The sequence below is a fragment of the Poecilia reticulata genome, linkage group LG10 (genome assembly GCF_000633615.1).
Source record: "Poecilia reticulata strain Guanapo linkage group LG10, Guppy_female_1.0+MT, whole genome shotgun sequence".
Taxonomy (NCBI): Eukaryota; Metazoa; Chordata; class Actinopteri; order Cyprinodontiformes; family Poeciliidae; genus Poecilia; species Poecilia reticulata.
This window is the reverse complement of record NC_024340.1, coordinates 12,631,056-12,639,434: the sequence shown is the minus strand read 5'-3', so window position 1 is coordinate 12,639,434 and position 8,379 is coordinate 12,631,056.

The following is an 8,379-nucleotide window of genomic DNA, read 5'->3' as shown; positions in this document are numbered from 1 at the left end:
CTTGTCCCTCAGTGGGGTTGGGAGGGTTGCTGGTGCCTATCTCCAGCTAACGTTCCGGGCGAGAGGCGGGGTCACCCTGGACAGGTCGCCAGTCTGTCGCAGTGACATATAACAGTCAGCTGAAATAGATATTTCAACATGAAGAATGTAAAAAAAAATTAAAAAATGCTAAAATAGATTTTGCTACTCATAAAACAATAATTCTTTTCTACGCGGTGTACATTCAAATTTAGTTTTTATTGTGTTTTTTGAATTGTAAATATGGTCTGTAGTGGTGTAGCACGTCTACACAAGAAATAATCATTCCCTCTCAGAAAAAAAAATTCAAAAAAGAGGTACATTCCTCTTCATGTGTCCCTCCCAGTCACCTCTGATTCTGTGTTGTGAAAACTATAGAGGAAAGGGTCTCTGAGGATCATCCTGGGCTGGTCCAGGACACAAACCAGAAAGAAAGAGAACAAGATACAGGCATATCAAGAGAGACCTCAAAAACAAAGTAAACTAGAAGATAAAATGGTTTTCAGGTGAATGGTTTTGGACACTGAAGCTCAAAATCTCAGAGGCTGTTTGTTTGACTCAATGGAAATCAGTGACTGGAGTAATCTACAGTCTTCTGAATAGAGGAGAACTACTGCTCTCACACTTAAAGGTTTTCAGGATTGCAAAGGGCGGTGCAGACTCACATCCATCCTCTGCACATAAGTCCAGATCGTGGACCCCCCACCTCCCGTGCTGTGGTGCATTCTGGCACACTCACTAGTGGTAATTGTGTGCCTTGCTGCCTCTGGGCGTGTCTGAATACGGAGCAGGGGTGTGAGAGGAAGTCAGTGGCGAACAGAGGTGTTGAACCCTGTCATCCTGTTGTTAGTGGTCACACCTGTCTGTCGTTCACAGAGAGCGCCGAGAGTCAACAGAACGTGCTAAGTTTGTGCATTGTGAAATTTAACAGAGGGGAACCAGTTAATTACACCACAGCCATAACATGGCATGGAAAAAACTGCACAGCTTAAAAAAACAGCTGAATAGCCACAACCAAATAACAATCTGCAGTACACCCACTTGCATTCAGTTGCAGTCTTCTGTAAATTGTGATAGCAAAACGTGTTTAACGCCTCTCTTGCTCAACGCTATGGCGTGTACTTAATTCTTAACGGTCCACCGACTCTGACTTGAGCAAAAAGGAGGAAGATGAGAAGCTGAACAGGGAGGGAGGTGATGTCTGGAGAATCTGGATGTTTTCTCACTGGTATAAATTCAGAGCCAACTTTGCTTTATTTGCTCGTGTTTGTTTTGTTTTGGTTGTGTAACGATCTCGGCTCCGCCTTCATTCAGTCATTATTCCCTTCCTTGTCGTACAGGAGACCCCACAGTGAGTCTTGTGCATCTCAGTCGTCTCCGGCGAACCGCAGGGAAGTCACATATTAGCCCGGGCAATCGTAATGCATGGCTCTCGTTCTGGCATAAACAGAGCACGCCTGATTACATCCATTGGACACATTGACAATGTGGCCATCATAGTAGTTAAGAGTGGCACATGAGAGCTGGGAGGATGATCTGGGCACAGAGCTGCTCATTCATATGTAGGCCCTTTGAATCGTGACTGACATGGAGGTTTTCTTTGAAGTTCTTTTCTGGCGAGTCCCGCGACGTAAAACTGGTCTAATATGCTGAAATGGATCTGCTGTGTCGCTGAACCGCACAGCTACACACACCTCTCATCCAGTGAATCACAATGGATTAATACCCCTTGAACATTTTTTTTTTCCATTTTGCCATGTTAAAAACACTTTTTTTTTTTTTTTTTACAATATTTGTCTAATTGATCAAGACAGATTATGGAAGGGAAGATGCATGAGCTTCAAAAGTTTAGACATCTAAAAAGTTTCACAATCATTTGCAAAAGGTTTTGCAATCATTTGCTGTGGAAGCTACATAGTTTTCACAGTATATATTTCGGTAAATAAATAATTTAATTACTTAAATAAATACAACCTCAAAGTTTTAACAAATATATATATATATATATATATATATTAAATCACTGAAATTACAGCTCTGCATATTAAGAGTAACATTCTTTCTTACAAAGTAGCTCAATGAATAGGAATGAAAGAATGTTTGGTGACAACATTTGCAGACATTCTTTTATCTTTTTTGCCTAAACTAGAAAAATAATGTCTAGTTTAGGCAATAAAATACAGAGAATTTCTAACTTCGTGAAAGAGCTCCAGGAATAGAACACCAAAACAATTTTTACTGATTGAAGTGGGATGACTTTGACTGATTAACTAAATGACATGCTTGTGTGCCGCCAGGTGCTTGATACGATTGTAAAAACATGGGAGGGACACAGATGGTGCAGCCAGGTCTCCAGTGGCCATAATAACATAGTACTCTCATAAAAATAACAGGTAGGGTGCTTATTATAGCGGAAAATACTGATACAGCCTACTCAAAGAGCCATGTGCTGTTTTGTCAGAATAGATTTAACATAAATGAAAATGAAAACTGCCTTTGGTGTGAGGGAAAGACTAAACGTTTTGTTTCGTATGCTTCGAAAAGACATTAGCGAAACTGTGAATGGTGATAAATCCACAAGCATACATCGAGTATTCCGTGTCCTCGCCCCATTTCCCCAGCTGCACAGGGCAGGACTTTGCAGAGTAATCCTAATTACGAGTTTGTTGGTTTTAGTGTTATGAATCACACAATGGGCAATTTGCTCAACGGCAAGAAAGCAGAAGCAGAAGAAGAAGAAAAAAAACAAAACAAACAGGTCTCCACAACCTGCATATGAGCCTGCATGTCCAAATCGCTGGTTATATCACTCAGTTTTTCTTTCTTGGCCTCATTTAATAACATTAGAAACTACGTATTATATAAAACAGGTATTGCTTTACAAAGACTAGAGGTGTCATATTACATGCTGGTTGATTAAAGCCAAAAATACTTTTAGTATATTAGACTACTATAGGTGACAAAGTTTGAAGATTGAATGCTTAAATATATTTTTTCTTAATTTTTTTTTATTGTTTGTCAAATATCTCAGAATAAAAACGTAATTTTTTTCCCCTCTGCATCCAGTAAATTAGGAAATTCCTCTCTGCTGCCAGTTTCTCAGCCCGAACGTCCTTGCACCACTGTTCATCTGCGCAGCCAGAGATGAAAGTCGCTGAACCAGAGTGAAAGCAAACATGACAGCAGCCACATTCGCCATTGTCTCGGATAAAAGTGTCTTTCCATCTCGTTTTGGCCTGAAAATTGCTACACTTCAAAGTGACAAAGCATTCAGATCAAAATGTTTGCTATCAGACTTTCCCACACAGCTGTTGATATGTTGCTTTTCCATTTGCAGTTACTGCAACTGCCAACATCTTTCAGACCTGCTTAAGAGGGTTTTTTCTTTTTTTCCCCCCAAGTATTTTCAGCAGAAAACAAATGGCCCTTATCTGGAAAACAACATGCTCTCTTGTGTTTGAGTCAGTGCTTCAATCTGAGCCAATATCCATTTCCTATTGTTGATGTGCTTCCCCTCTTAATTGTGCCCGAATTCACTTCTCCTGCTGGTATGGGTTTTCACACGCTCTCACAACAACCTGGGGATGCAACCAGAAAATAGATCATAAAAATTAGTCTGCATATTTCCCTGTGTGGATAAAGTGAGTCACACATAGTATGTCTGGTTCCTTTGTTTCTCAACCTGTGGTGCAGGTCCAACTTGTGGTACTTGGGGTATTTTAACTAGTCTGCTATCGAAAGTCTCAGTTACTTACAAGGTAGATGCATACAAGCTAACTGTGATRTACAGTTTACGTGCAACAGCAGTCGTGTTGATCTTTAATTTTGCCTGCAAAAATTCTGAGCAAATAACATTCGGGTGACCCAAACCAAAGCAATCTTTTACTGTGCTAACTAATATAAGCTTACTCATTTTAGTCTTTTGCCGATTTTTTCTGTCCTGATGGCAAATGAAACCATGGCGTTAACAAAAGTCGTGGGCTTTTCATAACACAGGTTTGTCAATGCAACCACAAGAAAAGTACAAGTGCTAGAACAAATAAGCTGACTATTTATAGTCTGAGGCTTGTCACCACTTCAGACTACAAACAAATGCTAACTTTACCTTTCTGTTACAACTTGAGGATCCATGCTTATTGTTCTTTATCTCTGAAACCATAGCTAGCAGTGAAAATGTTAACTCTGGCTGACAACATATTGCAAACTCAGGTCCAGTAAAGTCGACTGACTGTAAATAATCAACAAGGACGGTCAGTCTGTGAACATCGTTCATGTAAGAAACACAAAAATGTCATTCCAGTGCAATTCCATACCAGGAATGAATATGGTTAAGATGATGATTGAGCAAGATGTTGAGGTCAAGAAGTCAACTCTAGTTTTACTAACCGAGGAAATATATACAGTATATAGTGCAAAAACATTGAGAAAATTGGGGGAACAAAACGAAAAAAGAAAGAAATTTCAATCTTAACTGCTTCACTGTACCTTATGTTGTGAATTTCTCTGCACTATGTAACAAAAATGATCTGACCCCTGACTCAGTTTTATATCCTTTTATTGCTTTCACATTTTTTTACTGTCAGCAAGACACAGGTTCTCACTATTCCTGTAATTGTTTCACAAAAACGATAAGAAGTCAAAACAAAGGGATGGGATCATCTAAATCTGAGCAGCTTCCTAATAAATCAAGGCACATTTATTTGAACTTTGCAGGAAAAAGAAAGTACTTTAGAAGAAGTAAGGACTTGTGGCTAAAMGCAGTGTGCTTTGTTTGTTGGCTTTAAGCAACAGACATTTTGCAAGAACTTTTATTTCTTAACTCTCATTTTGCACTGGCAAGATTATTCCTTTAATGTTAAGGAAAAGTACAGGAATATTTACCAACTCTACACTAAATGTCAATATCATTAAGAGAAGATGTTAATATCTAATAAATAAACAGAAGACTTTAGATTACCATTCTGACTTGTATTTGTTTAAGACTGCAGGATGTGTGTTTAACTACTATTTGCAGAACAGACTGTGATCAGCTTTAAGCAAAGGTCTCTCACATGTTAACGGTACACAAGAACACCATTTTTTTAAATTTCTAATCTGAAGGTTAGTGGATGAAGTCTGTGACACATTGCAGAAAATGGACAGCACACCTGTAGCATTGGCCTTTTCTGATCTTCATCATTATGGTCTTGCTGCTTGTACGGTCGCATTTGTTTGCATTGTGTGCACAGGAGAGAAATTGTGTCAGAAAAGGTTTGATTGCACTTTGTGGCAAGAGTCGTGGAAGTAGCGGTTGACAATCTGCAGCTACGCCTTTTCCTCCAGACTCCCTCCCTGTTCCCTCCGCAGCCGTCTCAGTCCTACCCTTTTCCGACTCATGCTGTGTACACACAGATAAATAGAAGTGTTCTTTTTTTGCACGTTCATAAAATACAACCATAACTTTCCTTATTTTTGTTTTTTAAGCTGTAGATAAGTATAAAAACAGCTTGTTAGGGAGCACTGCTAACCTGAGAAGATCAAAATTTTGAACAATGGTGGGCAAGAGTGACAATATTTACAAAATGCTGTCAAGAACTGATCCATCAGACACAGGCGAATAAACGTCTGTGTATGTCCCTGTTTCCGCAACATTTCTACAACTGAGTAGTGTCGTATAAACAGGATATGTACAGCGGAAAAGCATGTGGTGGGAAAAGACAGGGACATTCAGGGGTCTGGAGGTACAGATGCAGCTGTGTGAATAAATAATTGTTTGAGAGGAACTGAAGAACCACCACAACAGATAAGTGGGGATCTAACATGGAAGATGACCCCCGGGCTAAAGTGTTGTGAGCTACGGCTGGGAGCAACAAGCAAAGATCAGGAGTGAGATATGAAACAGCCTTCAGAAATGATTTTCTATGCTGCTTACTTATTGCTTTTATGGCACTCATCTTCTCATGCTTGGTCTGATCCTTTATTGTGGCACGTTACATAACTTGGACCGGTGTCAATACGTCAGAGAAAGGAAAGTTATTCACTTTGTAAGACTAAAATAAGTTGAACCTGGCCTACGATAGTGATTGTCCACACCCTTAATGCACAAAAGTTGCAATAGTGACACTTTAAAATCAGGCTCTCTCTTAAAGCTGCTTATATGAAATTTGCTAGAGGAGCCGATTTAGTTTTCAACAGTGGTGTATTGTGCTCCAAAGGGACGATTTCTTCCTGCTTCTGATGACCTTATTTCAGGACAAAGTGTTTCCCCCAACCATGACTGGCTCACAAGGTACAGCTGATTATGCAAGAAGAGGGTTTAGCAATGGATGATCCATTTTTTGGGGATAAAAGGTTCTGCTAAGTGGAATGACTTCTGCGTGAGAACGGAGCACAACAAGTCCTGTTTACTCCAGGCCATGTCAATTACGCTGTAACTGTCACTGATGAGGAAAAGCATTTGAGAGCGGCAGAAAGAAAAACAAACAAAAAAAAAACACAGAGATGCTAAAAGAGGTGATAACTTGCCAGGTGAATGACCAGCACCATTAGTCAAAACAAAGAAGATCCACAGCAAAGCCAGAGTGTTGTGTGATTTAGTGGAACAATCAGAGTTTGTTGGGACTTTGGTCTCCCGGTTTGTGGTTACAGTGCCTGTATTGTTTCATCTGGCTCTAACAGGTGTGCAGCTTCGACAGAACCTAAATAAACAGAGGAATATGCCAAGACAAGGGCTTTGTTTTCAGTGGAAAGGACAGCAGGCGAAATTATAGGGATTTTCTAGTTTTATGCAATTGTTTTGACCACAAACACCTGACCATTCGCGTGTCTTTATCTGTCTCCTCTAATTACCTTGAAAATGCCCTTGCTTATCTTACAGTTATCCAAACAAGCTCTTATGTTGGTTCTGAGTCTTTCAAGTCTTTTAATAGGACCCTGACGACTTATGCTATAAAAAAGTGTTGCCTGAAGGTTTGTGAATGTATCAAAATGTCTCTTATGTGAATTATTTCTTTTTTAAATTACCTCATGGTTGATTATTTTGTAAGCTGTTTCTTGAATTTTTAAAATATCAACATCATTTCCTTAAAAAAGTCTGAAATGTAAGTGCAAGTTTATTACTTAGAATGACTTTATGTTTTGACCCTTGAACAGGAAGAAGATCCAAGCCAAGAGATAGCTGTTATCTACAACGATTGTTTACAGGACTGATAACCTCAGCAAACGGAGCACCTGCTGAATAGTTGGAGGTGTTAAGAAAAAAAGCTAAACAAATTTTGGCAGCAGTGTACCGCGCTGCGTTGCTGCCAAAACATGTCTTTTTTTTTTTTTTCTTAACACCTCCACCCATTCAGGATCACTTTGTGGCATTTTTATTGTTAACATCCAATTTTGTTCTGGAACGATCAAAAACAAAACAGCAAATTGAATCTGAACCCAGTGCCGGTCACTCCTTATGCACCTCTCTGCCAGACGTAGCGGCAGCTGGCGGGCTGAGGTTCCTCTGTCAGCAACATGAACCGAAGTTTGGTTCTGTTCTGTGAGCGAGCCAGCAGCCAGTTCTGGACCTTCAACAGAGACACGCTCTTTCTGCTTCATCTCCTGAGACGGTTCTGATGTGAGAAGCAGACAGACATGAAGACTGTTGCTTGTTTGAATTTCTATCCTTTCTTTTTTCTTTTTTTCATCCTGAAATTATCCTTGCAAATAATAACTCATATCCAGAAGATTTTCTCCTCGTAGTTTTGTTGTAGTAATACGGGTACGTCTCGGCAAATTGGAGTAGGCATTTTGATGTCATGTTTGTCAGATCTTTTAAATAACATTCAAAGCAGGTATTATTACTATTAAGTTAACATACATATATTAAAATTGTTCGTTACTGGATGTAATATTCTTGTGCATTCATGAGGCAGAAAGCATAAAAATTAAGAGAAAGAAACTCTTGAAAACTTCGATCTGTGTGTAGGTTATCTATGTAATCTGTATCACTTATCAAATTGAGTTACACAAATTAATGAATCTTTTCAATACTTTTCTAATTTCCTGAGATGTGTCATCTGTTGTCTATTTTGTGTCTTTAGCTTCATTTGATCATTAGCTATTTGCAATTAATCAGACTGTCGAAACAATCATCAGGATTTTCTTTAAATGTTTACCCGAATTCAACTGGTCAATGAAATGGTAGCATTTTTCAATAATATTATATTAGACTATAAAATGTATGTACGTTATTATAAATAAAAAATATGCTATCAAACCTCCTTCGTCAGCACATTGATGTTTCATTTTGGGATTAAAACAATAAGGATTTTTTTAAATAACTACCTAAAATAGGTTACTCTAAATTATCACAAGAAACCTTGAGAATTGACCCACAAACAA